We start from the raw sequence: 18,047 nt of genomic DNA on the forward strand, positions 1-18,047 counted from the left end.
AAACCAACATAAAAATCTCATGCATCCTTTTTCTAAACCCCTTAATTGAAAACAACCAGCAAGAAACTAAGAAAGGTGTTGCAGCCACAGTTCTGTTCCTTTTACATATTTCAGTTGAGTTTCACAGCTCCAGGTGATTATGCAGTACAATGTACTTATAGGTACATTACCAACCTTGTGTGAGAAAGCTTAGCAGCTCTTCTACAGGATTCTGAGGCAAGTTGCTTGCAAAGATTTGAAACTGTCTTCTCGGTTGTATTTCATATGTTGTATTAATTTCTTTCCATAGGACTATATTGGTTTCTTCTTAAATAAATGTTGAAATTATAGAAATCAGTAAGTCATAATTTTTTTTTACTTTTTATTGAATTATTTTCCTTTAACTTTTATTGAGCTTTGCATTTATTATTTAATAATAATAATAATAATAATAATAGTAGTAGTAATAGTAATAGTAATAATAATAATAATAGCTAGTAAGTTGAGATATAGATAGAAAAGGATATACAAAAGGATATACAAAAGGTATAAAAGAATCAATCAAGCATACCTGACATGCACATACATGGTATCTGTTGGTATAAGTCAAATGCATAAAGTTGGTGGTCTTCCAATACAGATGGAGATGAAAGTCCTCAATTTGCTTTCCGAACGCTTGAAGGTGTCTTCTCACATATGGCAGAGGTTTCTATCTAGAACCTACTGAAGTCAACAAGGAGATGAAGATCTGCCTGATATACCAGGATCCCACACTTTTGCTTTCTTACTTCTCTGTACTTACAAGAAAATCTGGTCTTTTTCAGAATTCTTAAACATTTATCCTGTCAGACTCCTCAGCTGTGTTCCTCAAACCTCTCATACATCAGTCTGAACAACAATGGAAAGACCTTAATAATACATAGCTTTCAGTGAAATCCTGAAATAGAGCTTACTGTCTCTCCAAATACTTTTTTTTTCCCTCAGGGTATTAACTAGCTAATTTCCTTTCACATTAATCAGTGTCTCCAAACATGAAGCAGCCGTGAATTTTCATTTACCATCTGGCTCCGTCTATGGTATGAGGTTTGCCATCAGCACTACTGGGCTTCTTCTATGGCTTTGAGCCTTGAAATTATTTGCATGGAAATAATAGTGATTTGGAGAGGAGGAAAAAGTGGTGATTCAGACCTGTCTGGTTCTCCCACTCAGCTGTACTGACTCATCATCCACAGCTTTAGTATGAGGTATGAGAAAGCATGAGTTATGCATGAATATGAGTTACTCAAGTCCCTTTTTTACTCCTAATGCTACACAGTTGGCAGTTTCTCAGGCCAACAGGGATTTATACTTGCAAAAGATCATATACCTCATTTTAGCATCTCTTTGAATGCATTTCCATTGAGATGAGTCACAAAAGTTCTTGCTCTGAGATCTAAAGACAGGAACTGCTTTATCAAATGCTCCAAAGTGCAACAGAGAGAACTGGAGAAGAATAGACCATATGAGCTAGCAAAAGGTTCACAGCACATTCAGCCCTTCTGATCAGTGAGAATTGTGCCTATGATTGGAGTCCCTGAGCCTGTTCAGTACATTTAAGTTTACTCCTTCCCAGAGCCTTTCTTTAGAAGTTGTGTATGTCAGGTGTGAATGGGCTACGAGGAAGCCAGTGAGGCTTCAAGAAACTACATCACTAACAAGATACTTCTATAGGCATTGGTGATCTAGTCACTAAGGCATGGAGGAGGACATAAGCAAGTGCAATTTCCACCCTTTGACAATGTGGACATCCTATGAAAGAAGACAAGTGCATCTATTCCCACTTTACACGTGGAGAAACTGAGGCTCAAAGGAAAGAAGTGGAATGCTATCTGTTGTTCTGTGTTGTTTGGGTTTTTTGGGTGCTTGAGGGCAAATAGGCACCCAAAATGGGGCACTGAGCTGGTAGATAGTTTTGATCTAGCTGGCTTTTTTAAGTTCCTATCAGTCACAGTTCAATGAGGTGAGAAAGCAGAAAACCTGTTAGCAAAAATAGACACGGTATCCCTTAATGAACATGGGGAATGGGCACATAGCTACATAGGTGCAACCATGCCCTGTGATGGTGTAATGTGTGCTTGAAGCTCACATCAGTCATTCCCTCCCAACAGAAACATGGGTGTATGCACCAGGCAGCACACGTGCAAGCACTGAATCATCTGATGAAATCCCTGAGAAGCCTTCAGTATGTCGGGCACATCTGAGACACACATAGAGCACATCTGAGACATACGTAGGACATAACACCGAGTATTGGATCTGCATAGGAGGCAGGATTCCTGTCCACAATAAATTTAATTTTCTATACTTGAGCCTCAGCCATTTACTGCTCTGCCTGGGCTCTTGCCAAGCATCCAGAGACCCTGGACAAATGCAATAGACTGAGCAGAGGCAACTATAGCTTACTAAGCCACCTTGGCAAATCCATGGTTGTTGAAATGTGTAAGCACACCCATGGAGAAGGGGATTCTTCTGTTGGTATTTTGCTGGGGAAAAAGAGGTAACAGGGTGAAGGAGTCATAGGGAAGTTCCCAGTGCTGAAAAATGGTTTTGAGCCTAAGCAGTAGTTTGTGTCATATCACACTTGCTAAACACTGTGCAAATATCCATAATGTGCTGCCAAAGTGGTTATTATTTTAGCAACGAAACGCTGCACATTGCTTGCAGGGCAGCTGAGATGTTACTTTGGGATGAAAATAGCAGAGAATCATCACTTTGTTAGTCATGCAGGAGTGCATGAAAGCCAGCACATGTGACTTTCAGACTTCTAAGCCTGCCCATGCAGCGTGGGTTTTCCTCCCTTTTATATGGGAATGTAGCACAAGACTGTTCCACACTGTAGTTAGTCACCCTCCTCCTCAAGTGTCCTGTCTCTGAAAGCAGCTAGGACTTCAATGAGGCTTGCAAGGAGCCTGAAGGAAGACAGCTATGGAACAGGTTTTAAAGAAAAAATTATCTATTGCCTGAATAAGTTTTGCATGTCAGAGTTGTGAAATACTGTGGATTTGGACAGCCTTCCAGGATACTGCAAATCAGTTACATTACACAGCAAAAACCTGCTGCAGTTTAACAAAGGCTCAGTGATTCAGACAGGGTAGGCAGGAATTTCTGTCGACCTGTTGCAACAAGCTTGAGCACACTAAGAAGATACTGAATCCCATGAGGATCTGTTTCCTGGGAACAGCTGAACCCAGCTAATTGCCTCTGGATAGTGCTCGCTTCTAGTGCAGGCTCATGTCCTGCTGCTGGTCTATATACATATTATTTTATGACATTCAGAACAGAAACTTGCACTTTTCCCTATGATCTGTCCCAATCCAGACTTGTTAGCTTTCTGAACAGACTGAAATGGCACAGCTATTGCTCCCTTAAAATCATGTTCTTTAAGACTGTAATACTATTAAACTTCAGGCTTTGTATTTACCAACTGTAGTGATTCCATTGTGCTGAAGTCTGGCCCCACTCTGTGACCTGGCTTCATTAAATCTAAATAGTGGTTAATCATGTGTTTTGATTGCACAAAGGGTAAATTCACTCCAGTGTGGTTTCTAAAATATTGGCTCCTAGCATATTCTCCTTTAACTATAATAGTAAAAACATTTTCTTTTGTCCTTTCTGGAGGTTCTTTCTTCAATCCAGGTGAATATTTAACCTGTATAATGTCCATAGTGAAGAAGTGAGTATTGCAATACTCAGGAAGGCAGTAATGTCTCCTGCTCAGATAAGGAAGGCTAGTCCATTCTATGGCTCCCTTGGGTCCCCAGTCATATGAATGAGGAGACTACACTGTGAGTCTTTGCTTCAGGGGATCAGAAACTTGCAGCACTGGTTTTCTTATAACAAAGAAACAATCAGATGTTTTTTTAGCTTTCTCCCTCCTAAGACTCAAAGGTATTTCTTGGCTTTTTCAAAGCTTGAAATTAGAATTAATAATTTCCCCTTCCTCTCTGCCTTGCCCTGTGCCTGTTGTCACTCAGAACAGGTTCTCTGCTAGTGTGCCCACAGGAAAATGGTAAGAGTCAACAATTTCTGGTAACCAGGCCCAACACAGGAGACAGCAACTTGTTGATGAAATCTCCAAACTGAGGCAGGCGACCAGGCATCACTTTTAATGGGGTTACATTTTTAAGATGTTCTTTGAAAGCATAACAGCTAGAGACCAACTCCCAACCCAGGATAAACAGATAATTTCCACACCATAAATTCCTAATAGTATTTAAGCAAAGTTTACTCTTCCTCTTGAAATGAAAATATGATCCTTCAAAGGAACTTTATCTAAGAGGAGAACGTTTCTTCAAATGTATTTTAACAGCTCAGGTACTATATATATAATCATCATTTAGGAACTGGTGCAGCAACTGCTGTTTATTTAGTAAACCTTGATGTAAAGACTTCATGATTCCTCAGGAGAGCGAGGGATGCAGCAGGGAGTTCCCAGTTGCCACACATCTCACCTACAACACCCAGAATATCATTCCACCTGCATACATGCCTTTCCAATCTTTAGGGACACATTGCCTTTCAGTGTAGGGCAAATGACAAAAAGTGGATGAGTGGATGAATGAGAACCACATAGCAGTAGGAGAATATATTTTTTAATATTAATAAGGCTATGCTATAGCACTCAGCAATTCTAACATTAGAAAAGCATAGCAACAAAGAAAGTAGGGCAGCTTTATTAAGGACATTATGGAATCACAAATCTAATGCAGTACGCATCAGACTGTGTCCCACATAAACTCTATGTGGGACACTGTAAAATGTATGTCTGGGCTCCTATTGTTCTAACAAGAGACAAGACAAAGGAGGCTGCTGAATGCAGCAATGCAACCACTGGCAGCCTTCAGTTTAATATCTGTCAGATGTCTGATTTTTACTGTTACCCATGAAAAGCTAGGCTGGCTTTCATCACATCTGTAAACCATTTTACAAATCCAGGTTAGAGCATTATACCCTCAGACTTTAGACTTAAACAGAGTTGATTTCACAGATAAATAGTTTCCAGAGAGGAGAGGTGTGCTGCTGGACCTTATACCACTGAACACAGAAGGTCTGGTAGGGGATGTGGAGGTTGGAGGCAGCCACAGCTACAGTACCCATGAGATGGTGGAGTTTAGGATCATGTGAAGAGGTAGTAAGGAGGATTGCAGTCCTGGACCTAAGGAGAACAAACTCTGACCTCCTTAGAGACCTAGTTGGAGGAATCCCATGGGTTAAGGCTCTAGAAGGTAGTGGGGGGTGAGGAGAGCTGGTTAATATTCAAGCACCACCTCTTCCAAGCTCAGGATTGGTGCATCCCCATGAGTAAGAAATCAAGCAGAAGAAATGAGAGGAAATCAAGCAGGGGAGGTAAGAGATCTGCATGGATGAGCAAGGAGCTTCTGGAAAAACTCAAATAGAAGAAGAAAGTTCACAGTATGTACAAAATGGAACTGGCCACTTGGGAGGAATATAGGAATGCTGCCACAGCATGTAGAATCATAGAATTGTTAGGGTTGGAAGGGACCTCAAGGATCATCTAGGTCCAACACCCCTGCCATGAAATCTGAGGCCCTCTTAGAATTACATCTGGCAAAGGATGTAAAAAGTAACAAGAAGGGCTTCTTCAAGTACATCAGTAGGAAAAGAAATACCAGACAAAATGTGGGTCTGTTCCTGAATGGAGTGGGTGACCTGGTGACGGGATACAGAGGAGGTGGAGTTACCGAATGCCTTCTTTGCTTCAGTCTTTGCTACTAAAGCCGGTCCTCTGACCCTGGAGGTAACAGAGAAAGTCTGGAGGAAGAATTTCCCTTAGTTAAGGAGGGTCAAGTTAGAGATCACCTGGACAAGCTAGACACTCACAAATCAATGGGCCTCCATGCGACAGACCCATGAGTACTAAAGGAGCTGGCTAAGGTTATTGATAAGCCATTCTCCATCATTTTTGCAAGGTCACAGAGAGCAGGGGAGGTGCCTGAGGACTACAGGAAAGCCACTGTCACTCCAGTCCTCAAAAAAGGCAAGAAGGAGGACCCAGGAAACTACAGGCCAGTCAGCCTCACTTCCATCCCTGGAAAGGTAATGGAGCAGCTTTTTGTGGAGCCCATCTCTAAGCATGTGGAGGAAAAGATTATCAGGAACAGTCAGCATAGCTTCATGAAGGGAAAATCATGCTTGACCAATCCCATAACTAGTTAGGTAGATGAGGGGAGAGCAGTGGATGTTGTCTACCTTGACTTCATCAAGTGTTTTGACACTGTCTCCTGTAACATCCTCACAGATAAGCTTAGAAAGTGTGGGTTAGATGAGTGGACAGTGAGATGGATTGAGAACTGTCTGAATGACAGAGAAGAGAGGGTTGTGATCAATGGTGCAGATTCTAGTTGGAGGCTGTGGCTAGTGGGGCTCTCCAGGCGTCAATACTAGGTCCATTGTTACTCAATATATTCACCAACAACTTGGATGAAAGAACAGAGTGTATGCTCAGCAAGCTTAACGATGACACAAAACTGGGAGGAGTGGCTGGCACACCCCAAGGCTGTGCTGCCCTTCAGCAAGACCCAGACAGACTGGAGAGTTGGGCAGAGGTGATGCTGAAAGGACTGGAGCATCTCTCTAACAAAGAAAGCCTGAGAGACCTGAGAAGACTGAGAGAGTATCTTATCAGTATCTAAAAGGCAGGTGTCAAGGCAGACTCTGTTCAGTGGTAGCCAGTGACAGCACAAGGGGCAGCAGATGCAAACTAAAGCATAGGAGGTTTCACTTGACCTTAAGGAAAAACTTCTTTACTTCGAGGATGAGAGAGCACTGGAACAGGCTGCCCAGAGAAGGTGTGAAGCTGCCTTCTCTGGAGACTTTCAAAACCCTCTTGGACATGTTCCTATGTAAGCCAATCTAGGGGTACCTGTGTTAGCAGTAGAGTTGGACTAGACGATCTCCAGAGGTCCCTTACAACCCTTACCAGTCTGTGATTCCACAAAACATTGTGATGAGGCAAGGCTCAAAGGCAAGTCATAGAGAATCCTGAAGCAGTTGCCATGAAGTCATGCACATTTTGAAAGGAGAGGTGCTTGCATTTTCATTCACTTATTTTACCTTTGAAAAAACATAGGCTTTTCAGATCCCTAGCAAAGGAAGGAGTAGCTCTACGAGTTGAGTGTTGGAAGGTGATGTTCTCATCTTTGCATTGTTACTATCATTTCAGATGTCTGAGGAAAGAATCACTGTGCCATTCAGCTGGCACAGAAAATGGTGACTCATTTTCATGGCAATTAAGGAGGAGGAAATATTAACTTCTTTTTTTTTTTTTTCTCACAGCAAATGCCCTAAGCCAAGATTAAAAGCAGTCTCATGTGGATGCAAATCCTGTCCTTCTTTGTGTCAAACACTCCAAATAAGCACAGTCACAAGGCTTTACAATCCTACAGTGGTGCCCTTCAGTCAAGGCATACAAACCTGCCTTGAGGCAGTTCCACTGTGTCAGGCTTGCAGTAGAGCTAACTGGTAACCAATAAGTTTTAGTTGCTCCCGGTGTCATCTTCTATTTGTCTCTATCCCCTGGGCAGTGCATCATGCAGTGGTATTTGATCTGAATATTGATCTCTGCCAGTGTACTGCACTTGGCATATTTATTTTGAAAAACAACCAACCAAACCAACCAAACAAAAAACCACCAAAATAGTAAAAGCAACTAAAAATAATGCTGAACAGTCTCAGAATAACTGAGAGGCAACAGCTGGGATCAGAAAATTTGGTGATCTGCACGCACAGCAGCATCCTAGCAGGACTGGGCTGCCCTTGGAAATGCCACAGGGCCCATGTCCAGTCCTTCCTATTCCTGGAAGAGGATGTAATTGCAGTGAGTGGTGCAGGGACGTTCTGAAACTCTCCCATGGGCATCCATGGGGGTTAGGCTGTGTTTGGCCTAGGCTGGTTTAGTACAAAATGTGGGCAAGACGTGTAATGCTGGAGTGCCTCTGAGAGTCAGACATAAAAGAGAACCAATTAACAAGCACCATAATAGACAGTGTCTTTTTACCTGGGCTGAACCGATGCATCAAGGCTTCTTTGCTTTTCATCTTCCCAGGATACCAAACTCCAGCTCGCTGTTTTTTACCCTTCAGATATAGTTGGTCCCAGTTGTCTGCATGCCCTAGAAACTTATAGAATCAGAATTGGTTTGACTGGAAAAGATTTCTAAGATTGTTGAGTTCAACCATCAACTTAAGACCACCATGGTCATTAAACCACATCCTAAAGTGCCATTTCCACACATTTCTTGAATAGTATCACAGTATCACCAAGGTTGGAAAAGACCTCAAAGATCATCAAGTCCCACCTGTCACCACAGACCTCATGACTAGACCATGGCACCAAGTGCCACATCCAATCTCCTCTTGAACACCTCCAGGGATGGCAACTCCACCACCTCCCTGGGCAGCTCATTCCAATGGCTAACAACTCTCTCAGTGAAGAACTCTCTCCTCACCTCAAGCCTAAACTTCCCCTGGCGCAGCTTGAGACTGTGTCCTCTTGTTCTGGTTCTGGTTGCTAGAGAGAAGAGACCAACCCCTTCCTGGCTACAACCACCTTTCAGGTAGTTGTAGAGAGCAATGAGGTCTCCCCTGAGCCTCCTCTTCTCCAGGCTAAACAATCCCAGCTCACTTAGCCTCTCGTCAAGGCTGCGCTCAAGGCCTCTCCCCAGCCTTGTTGCCCTTCTCTGGACACATTCAAGTGTCTCTATGTCCTTCCTAAACTGAGGGGCCCAGAACTAGACACAGGACCCAAGGTGTGGCCTAATCAATGCAGAACAGGTTGAGAAGCACCAGTCGGGATACTGTGGTGGCATTTAAACACAAGAAATTCAGCTCAGCCTTGTCAGAGATGTGTATGTTTGGCTGCATGGACAGCAGCAAAAACCCAGGCATTGAAAGCAAAGCTTCTCAGAGCAACTTACATCTTTCAGGAAACAAATCAAAAGGCTATTTTGTGCAGTTGCCACAGTAGATTTTATATGCAACCAAATACAGTTAGGGGTGACCAGTACTTGTATTTTCCAAATTCTGACTGTCCAAGCTGTCACTGGTGATAACTTTATCCGAGATCTTACAGACCATCAGTAGTTTCCAGACTGGAGGTTAAAAAGCTTTGGCTTTGGAGACTTGACCACTGAAAAGCTAAATTCATGGAAAAGTTGGGAGCACAGAAGGATAAAACTGCATTTTGTGATTGCCAGAAATACTAAACCCTCTTGAATCTAGTGCAGAGTATTTTCCCATGTCAAGATCAGCACATCCCAAACCAAAACCCAGATCTTCTGAGTTTCAGCCCAAAAACCTGTCCACTGGGCCATAGTCATTGCATCTGCATTCATTTTGCATACCCATGTCTGATAAAAAAAAACACCATTTTAAAGTTTGAAAGTCACAGTGAAACCTTCATTAACACCATGAAACTTCCTCAGCACTGCTGACTGACTCCAACTTTACACCTCTTGAATTCGACAGCCAGCTTACATTGATCATTTGCAGGAAAGAGGTTTCCCTGGGGTTTTCTTGTAACACATTGATTAGAACCCTGTTCTCACCAGGGGAAATGGATGATTCAGACCATGGAACTGTCTTTTCCAAATAGCTCAGACAAATGGTCTAATTCCCCCTGTTGGAGGGAACCAAAATCCATTCTGGACAGACAGTCCAACCTACTGAGAGATCCCTTTGAGGTCAAGGATGGTGCCAGTCAGGTCACGTTCTGTGCTTGGTCCTGTGGAATGGTTCTAAATTAGACCTCAGCACTGGATGAAGCAACATGTATGACTGAGCAAACCAAGATGCTGAGGTCATGATTTCCAGAAATCAAGATTTCTGCTCTGTTATCATGTGAAGATTGACCCCTGCTGCCCATGGAAAATATTTTTCAGCCTTCTTGCTGTGCTTGCTTGCTTGATTAAATACAGAAGTTGCTTGCATACTCACAAACCTCCAGAGGAAGAGGAGTACCACTGAGTTGTAAAGAGCTTCAAAAACATAAGATGGCCTAATGGCCTAATTTCTTCTCACAACTCTCCAAACTTTCTCTTAATTTCCTGTTAAACAGCTGCCACATTAATCAAACTGCAGCTTGCATGGCAAAACTGTGATCTTGCCAATTGCTGTGCCTGTAACTGTTCAGTGCTCCTTCTGCTGACTTCTAAAAGTCTGGTTCAAACAGGTTGCTTGGTTGGTTGGTTGGTTTTATATTCAGTTCTTCTTCAAGGTTGGAAGAACTTTGCCACACCCAATATACTGGTAGAGAAAAAACTCCTGAGCAGGGGAAGAGAGATGTGCCACATAGAGACATTACCACTTTAATCATGCAAACTTGCTGAATTGCTTGAGACAAAACAGAAATTACCAGAGCAAGAAGGTCCAGTCAGTACACGGAGGAAATGTCTGTGCTCTTCACAGAAGACACAAGGGAAAGGAAGAGACAAGAAAGAAGCAGAATTTGCTGCCTTAGGTAATAAAGATGAAGATGTTTGAAAGAAATACAGAGTAAGACAGAGAAAACAGGGAAATTGGAAAAAAAAAAACCAAAAAACAAAACAAACCAACTCTGTTTATAAGAGGTCCCCAAAACAGATGGCATAAAAGAAGCATTGAAGAGCAGAGTGACGTAGATGACTGGTCTGGCATTTGCTCACTTTTTGTTTGCAGGGAGCAAAACTCAAAATGGTTTCTGTCATAAACAAAGAGCTTGCGGCATCTTGTCTTTCTCCAGGAGTTCACTGTTGCTTCAGAGCTCCACAAGTAGCTCTTCTAGTTTACCAAATAGTCATGGAAAAATGCTAAAAGGATTCCATCCTACCCCATCTCCTTAATTGCTTCCTGGAAACTTTTCACACTATCCATCACACAGGTCCCAAAAAATGTCCCTTCCAAACAAAGCTGGACTCCCTGCAATTCCTCTAGGAAGAGGTGAGTTTAATGTTTGCTACTAGTAAGCTGGACTTTTTTGACAATCTCCTTTTTTCCTTTGGTAACCTTTCCTCCCTGAAGCATTCCTCTTCCTTTGCCACAAGTTCTCCTCAACACTTGCATTTGGGTAAGAGCAAAGGAGGTGGAGATAACATTGTGCATTCGAAAAACAGCTCTTTGCAACAGCTCCTGAGAGGCAAAGAGGGGATTTGATTGTGGTGCACAAGGGCTCTGCAAGGGCTATGTTGTCTCCATAGGGGTAACTGTGAGTTCCCTGCAGCCATAGCCCTGCCCTGAGTCCAGCAGCTTCTCAGGTCTCCTCCCAGCTGAGGAAAAGCTCATAAAGCCTAGAAGCCTCTCAAACTGCCAGCAGAGGTTTATCCATGAGGCAAAACCCTGCAGACCTTCCCTTGGATGTGAAGCCCAAAGAAGTGTTTTCAAGGTTGTCAGCTCACACAATGCAAACAAACCCAACCTTCTCTTGGAAAGAAGTGAGCCCAGAGAGTACCAACAACCAACTTTTAACCAAGATCACCTTGCCAGGTGCAGAAGTCCCATGTTGTGCACCTCACCCTTCCTTCCATGGCAAAAGAGACAAGAGCCAGCTGACAGCAATCCACTGCTTCTTTCTAGCACACATGTGATTTCTGATCAAAAGCCAGCAGCTTGGCTGGCAGAAAAAGACTGGAAAATATCACTGCAATTAATGTGGAGAAACTCAAAGCTACAACACTACCAGCAATTCTGCAGGATGTAACATGAAAGTACAAAAAGACTAAGCAAAGCCATATGGGTGGTTATTTTTCAGGGAATGCTGGACAATTTTTAGTAGACCAGTTGGATGTGCAAATTCCTGTGATTTTAGGGCAGGTGAGCATCTCTGGTTGAAAAAGGAAAGGTGTTTCTAAAGGCAGCTATCAGAACCAGAAAGGGTTTAATGACGCTGGGTTAATGCAGACAACTCCTTAGTGGCAGTCTGCCTGGGCTAGGGTTGCAGAATCTCAGTTAAATTCAGAAGCAGAAGAGGGAGATCAATACAGATCAGTGTAATAATTAACAGCCCTGGTTTCCAAGAGCATCCTTCATTTGTCCTCTAAAAATTCCTTTGTCTCTGACACAGTTCAATAGACAGCACTGAATTTTTCCTTCCAAGTTATGAAGCAGGTTGCAGGGGAAGCAGCGCTGTATACGTTAGAAACCTGCATTAATCATGCATAGAAAAAGAGCTTCCAAGTTGAAATATGTACAGTTCCTAGCTTTAGATCAGAGATATACTTGAGAAACAGGAATTATTTGTTAAATAAATGGATTTAAATTCTCCTCAGAGATCTAGTCCCTTAAAATATAGTGTATATCCTTGCATGTATAATACAGTCACATTAGGGAAAACACAAATGAACGGCACTGAAAATGCAGAAATCAGTGTCTTCCTCTGAGAGACAGGCAGCTGCAACTCCAGCATCTTTCAGCATTCCCCTTCCCCCCTCCAAGCATCCCAGCAAACATTTAAAAAACAAAGCTTCAGTCTGAAGGTAGAATTTCATTACTTTAGCTGGTTGGGTTTAGCTGGTTCCTTTTGCAGGGCAGTTCTTCACTGCAGGGCTGAACTGGCCAGCCAGGGTGGGTGTTATCCCTTACTCCTTTACATCCCCACATTCCATTTTCATGAAATCTTTTGCAGTTTTGCACTCTGTGGGGAATGCTGGAAAAAGACTTCAAATCAACTAGTGGAGACAAGCCCTGGCTGCCCAGAGAGGTTGTGGAGTCCCCTCCTCTGAATACTTTGAAACCCCATCTGAATGAGATCCTGAGCAACCTGCTCTAGGTGACCCTGCTTTAGCAGGGTGGTTAGACCAGATGACCTCCAAAGGTGCCTTCCTAGAGTCATAGAATGGTCTAGGTTGGAAGGGACTTCTGAAGGTCATTTAGTCCAACTGCCTCTGCTGTAAGCAGGGGCATCCTCAACTAGATCCAACTCATACCATTCTGTGATTCTGTGAGATGGCAACAATCGAACCACAAGCAGGTCAGGAAGCCCAGATGCACCATAAGTGCCACAAGCTTGTGGCCACTGAGGTCTACTTGCTGTTTCAACACAGGGTGAGTCTCACTCAGCAGCCACACTCACCAGCCTGGAGAGTGTGAGACAGCCAGCCCAAGCCTCAAGCAAGCCGTGAGCCACTTCCTACTTCTACAGAATACACCTCTGCCTCTCCAGGCTGCTGAGGAGTTGCATTTTTCATCATACTGTTTTGGATTTTTCCCCATCTTCTGTTACAAAGCCCTTCAGAGAAGCAAAGTGTGACTACCTTCAGCTGCACAGGTATTCACAAGGATGGCAAATGTGCTCCCAGGCACCATTTTCCCAAATAAAATAAGGGACATCCCAGCCATGGACAGGCCATGCAACACCAGGCTTCAGGAAGGTAGCAACACTAATTGCTTTGTATTAATTGACTTAAATTTCAGTTAATTGCTCTGGAGACAGCAGCTTGCTGTCTGCTGCACCTCACCCCTGTGAGGGTCTGAATCTACTGGGTTAGTTCTGAGCAAGGACTGAAAAGTCAATTGTCCTGAGCAGAGGTGGCCAAGGCAACAAAGCTGACATCAGAGATGGTGGTACACTCCAGGAAGCAGCATGGAGCAGCTGGACATCCATGCATCCATCCATCCATCCATCCATCCATCCATCCATCCATCCATCCATCCATCCATCCATCCATCCATCTGTCCCCCATCTATTGCTGCCCTGAGAAGGCTTTAGGGATGACACTTTGTCTGGGAGAGCAAGTGCCTCTTCACAGAATAGTTTTGGTTGGAAGAGACCTTTACAGTCATCAAGTTCAACCATTAACCCAGTGCTAAACCATATCACTCAGCACCAGATCTACACATCTTTTAAATCTCTCCAAGGATGGTGACTCCACCACTTTCCTAGTTAGCCTCTTCCAGTTCTCTATAATCCTCTCTGAAGACATTTTTCCTAATATCCAACCTACACCTCCCCAGTGCATCCTGAGGCTGTTTCCTCTTGTCCTACCCCTTGTTCCTTGGGAAAAAGATTTCTTCTTGAGGGTTTTGAGTTGCAGTGTGCAGGAGGCAATGCATTGCCCATGAGAAAGGCAACAAGGCTTGTGAAGGGCCTGGAGTACATGATCTACAAGGAGTGTCTGAGGAAGCTGGTTTTTTTTCGTTCTAGAGGCCCCAGTTCTTTCAACCTGTCTTCATAGGAGAGGTATTCCAGCCCTCTGATTGTCTTTGTGGCACTTCTCTGGACCTGTTCCAGCAGGTCCATGTCTCATTTGTGTTGGGGGGCCCAGAACTGGACACAGTACTCCAGGTGATCATTCTCATGACCTTTCTCTGGACATTTCCCATTCTGTCTGCATCTTTGTTTTGGTTTGGTTTGGTTTCATTTTGGTTTTGGTACAGCAGGGACCAGAACTACACATAGTACTCCAGGTGTGGTCTGACAAGTGCTGAGTGGAGACCAGCCAGCTAGTCCAGCTCAGTATTTGCTCCCTATCACACATTGACATACACTCCCAGATTGGCTCCAGCTGCTGGCATAATGCCTGGGCACTTCTGATCTCACTCTGGTGGCTGGTACTGCACCCTGTACACACAGGCACATGCTGACAGGGAGTTCCTCAGCCAGGAAAAAAGTTTAACAAAGAGACATGATGCACTGCACTGGGCCAGGAGCAGACAAGCACCCTGGCCAGCCTCTGCTTACCCATAACCTTTCCCTTTTATCTTCTTATTCCCCTATTTTACCACAGTTGTTTCTCTCCAGATAACTTCGATCCCTCCCCATCCTCAACTTTTCTTCCTCCCCAGAACCTCCCATACAAAGTCTTGTGTGATCCCAAGACACTCATCCTCTGCATCTGACAATAGAGAGATCTGACAAAAGAGAGACCTAAGGGTGAAAAACAAGAGGGAAGAGGGAAAGGGGTGAACTACTCTGGAGATGACACTATTAAAACAAGGAAGACCCCTCCAGGCTGTGGTGATGAAGTTTCCAGCCTCACAGTCTCCTACAGTAGCTAGGGAAGACAAAGCAGCCTGCAATACTAAAGCCTAACACACACAATGGGAGAATTCTCATTGAGCCAGGAAATGTACCTTACTGTGCTGTACCATTTTCCCTTTAGTGCCCAGCTGGGACTCTCCATTCACAAGGCCAGAAATGTTCCCTCTCTCCAGGGTTCAGTATTTCAACATTTTGCCAATTTCTCAGTCAGAAGCATCCCAGACAAACACTTGCAGAAATGAACATCAGTAAATAAATGCTGTATAGCTCTAGTCCCTCCTCTGCGACTGCCTCAGGGAAGATTAAAGCTTGCACAAAAAAAGTCATCTTTCCTCAACCTTGATCATTGCAATTCCTTTTCTAAAGGCTAATTCTTTCAGATCAGATCTTCTGAGGTGGCTCCTTGAACTTGCCCAAGCATGAAACTGTATTTCATTCTTTCCAATCTGGAGATGCATTACTACCAATTTCAAAGTCAGTCAGTAATGATCTGAACTCTAGGGTGAGGCCTCCATCCCTTGTCTCTTCAGAGTGAAACAGAGACTCTATACAGCACCAAGCACATTGGTACTTCCATCCCCAGGAGGAGCACTAGGCCCTGCTCTCATTTGATAACATTAACACCAGAGAAACAGAAGATTATATCCTAGCAATGTAAAATCATTTTTCTTGTTATAAAAGTGTTCATAATCCTCAAAGCCTTTTGCTACTTCTCCATCAGCAGCAGGACTAACAATGCCTGTTTCTGTGTGTTCTACATGCCCCCTTATGTAATACCTTGCTATGCATGCATGCCCAACACCAGATCCTACCAAAATAGTCTGCCTTTTCACAGTATCACAGTATAACTAAGGTTGGAAATGACCTCGAGGATCATCAAGTCCAACCTATCAACACAGACCTCATGACTAGACCATGGCACCAAGTGCCACGTCCAGTCTCCTCTTGAACGCCGCCAGGGACGGTGACTCCACCACCTCCCTGGGCAGCTCATTCCAATGACGAACAACTCGCTCGGTGAAGAACTTTCTCCTCACCTCGAGTCTAAACCTCCCCTGGCGCAGCTTGAGACTGTGTCCTCTTGTTCTGGTGCTGGTTGCCTGGGAGAAGAGACCAACCCGTTCCCGGCCACAACCACCCCTCAGGTAGTTGTAGAGGGCAATGAGGTCACCCCTGAGCCTCCTCTTCTCCAGGCTGAACAATCCCATCTCCCTTCCCTGTCTCTACCTTCCCGCCAGGAGACTACACCTAGTGTGGCTGGTCAGGAGCCATACGAATGACTCTTGGGTGGTCAGCAAATATCAAATAGACTCTGATGAATTTCCCCTCTACTCCTCTGTTCAGCTAATGGTTTTCAAAAATCTTAAAGAACTGAAGCTGCTGGGACTTTAACCTCTGTGGGAAATTTAGCTGAAGGTCACAGAAAGTTCAAGACTTTTGGCAGAAGGGGGAATGACTGGAAGGACATTGCATCACCATACAAACCTCAGTTCTTTGGGAGAGAAGATGACAAAACATATTGACTTTCCACAAAAGGCTGCAAGAGCATTTCTCCAAGAGGACACTGTCTAAAATTTGGTAAAATCCCTCTTCAGGAGACAGGCTGTACACAGGCAATGGAGAGCTCCTCTGGCATAGTAAAGACCACAGCTGATGCCTAACAGGTAAGAGGGGCTGGAAAAAGTGCAAGCAATACGTGATGGCACTTAACATCATTCTCAGCTGGCCTCACAACCCCTGCAAGACTTGCCAACATGCCTTATAGGAGCTCTACAATGTCTTTAACCATGTGGGGATAAACAGCCACACCACTCCCTCTCCTGGCTCTGCTATGGGTGCAGATGCATGCAGCTGGAAGCTTTCCCCCAAAGTTTCTGATGACTTACCCTGTCAGTGTTGTTCATGAGTCAAAGCCATGCAGAGCCTCATTCCCCATGCAGAGGAAGCTCTGGGCGATTAGGAAACTGGTTTTGAGGGAGAAGATAAAGTACATTGACTGTGAGATCTTGAGATCTCAGCCTGCTCCAGTTTGCACCTCTTCACTCAGGACAGTTGAAGGGTGCCTCAGACTCCCTTATCTTCAGAGAGAAGATCCCATAAGTGCATCTCCTTTAAAAACCAATTTTGAGTGGATTAGTGAATATTAGCTTACCCAGGCATGGTTATTAAACTAAGCCTGAATCAGCATTGCCTCCAGAGGCACCTAAAGGAAGTGTTGTTTCAGTTTTTTCCTTTTCCATAAACTGCAGAGCAACTTCAAGAGAAATTAACACAAAAATTACCTTCTTATGTTGTCCTCTGTAGGAAAATACTTTGATTTCTGTGAGGGCTTTTCTTGCAAGATCTACAAATCAATTCACTGTCAGTCACAGTCAGATGTCGCTCTTGAAAGGCAGAAATCTAAGGACAAAAAGACAGGAACTCAGGTGGGTCAGTTGGCGCAGCATACCTCAGGCCAGCAGCACTTTGCCTTGCCACAGGTCAAATGATCTTTTCAGAAGCCTTCATCCAGGGCAACATCCTCACAGCACTTCAGATGTTTCACTACTTTTTTCTTGTCTTTATTTTTTTTTAAGCTGAATACCTGTATTTTCATTTTTTCCCTGGCTCCCAAGGATGTTGCACAATCCTATTTCCCCTCACACTGGACAGAAACAGGGGCATACTGTGGATAAAGTGGAAATGCAGTACCTGGCAGCAGATCATGGCAATACAAGATTCATTTACCTCTGGACAATGCTACAGCTGAATTTAAATGTTCAGCTGCATGTGGAAGACATGCTTGATAAAGAATGAGAGGGTAATGAATACAGCATGACTCTGATGGAGCACAAATCTTGCATGGTGTTGCCACTTCGGATTTTAAAACAAGACATCAATTAAAGATTTGAATGAGGTCGGCTGCAGTGACCCAGCTAAACACCGTGCAATTAATAGCAGGCTGACCTCTCTTACCCTCTTCCCCCAAGCCTCCTCTTTAGTGTACACTCACTGCCCACGGGGGAAGAAGAAAGAAAAAAGAAAAGAAGGGGGGGGGGGGGGGGGGGAAACAAAACAAA

At 43.9% G+C, this 18,047-nt stretch overlaps 1 long non-coding RNA gene across 1 annotated transcript; it reads right to left on the bottom strand.

Moving 5' to 3' along the window:
- Positions 1-471: 471 nt before the first annotated feature.
- Positions 472-12,691, bottom strand: LOC137452416 (uncharacterized). The gene is made up of 3 exons (XR_010990078.1): positions 12,500-12,691; positions 8,036-8,156; positions 472-699 (listed from the first exon to the last, which is right to left on the bottom strand). It is a non-coding gene; the product is annotated as an uncharacterized lncRNA (long non-coding RNA).
- Positions 12,692-18,047: the final 5,356 nt, after the last annotated feature.

Source organism: Melanerpes formicivorus, unplaced genomic scaffold, assembly GCF_026170545.1.
Source record: "Melanerpes formicivorus ecotype bairdi unplaced genomic scaffold, bMelFor1.0.p_v2 SCAF_53, whole genome shotgun sequence".
Classification (NCBI taxonomy): Eukaryota; Metazoa; Chordata; class Aves; order Piciformes; family Picidae; genus Melanerpes; species Melanerpes formicivorus.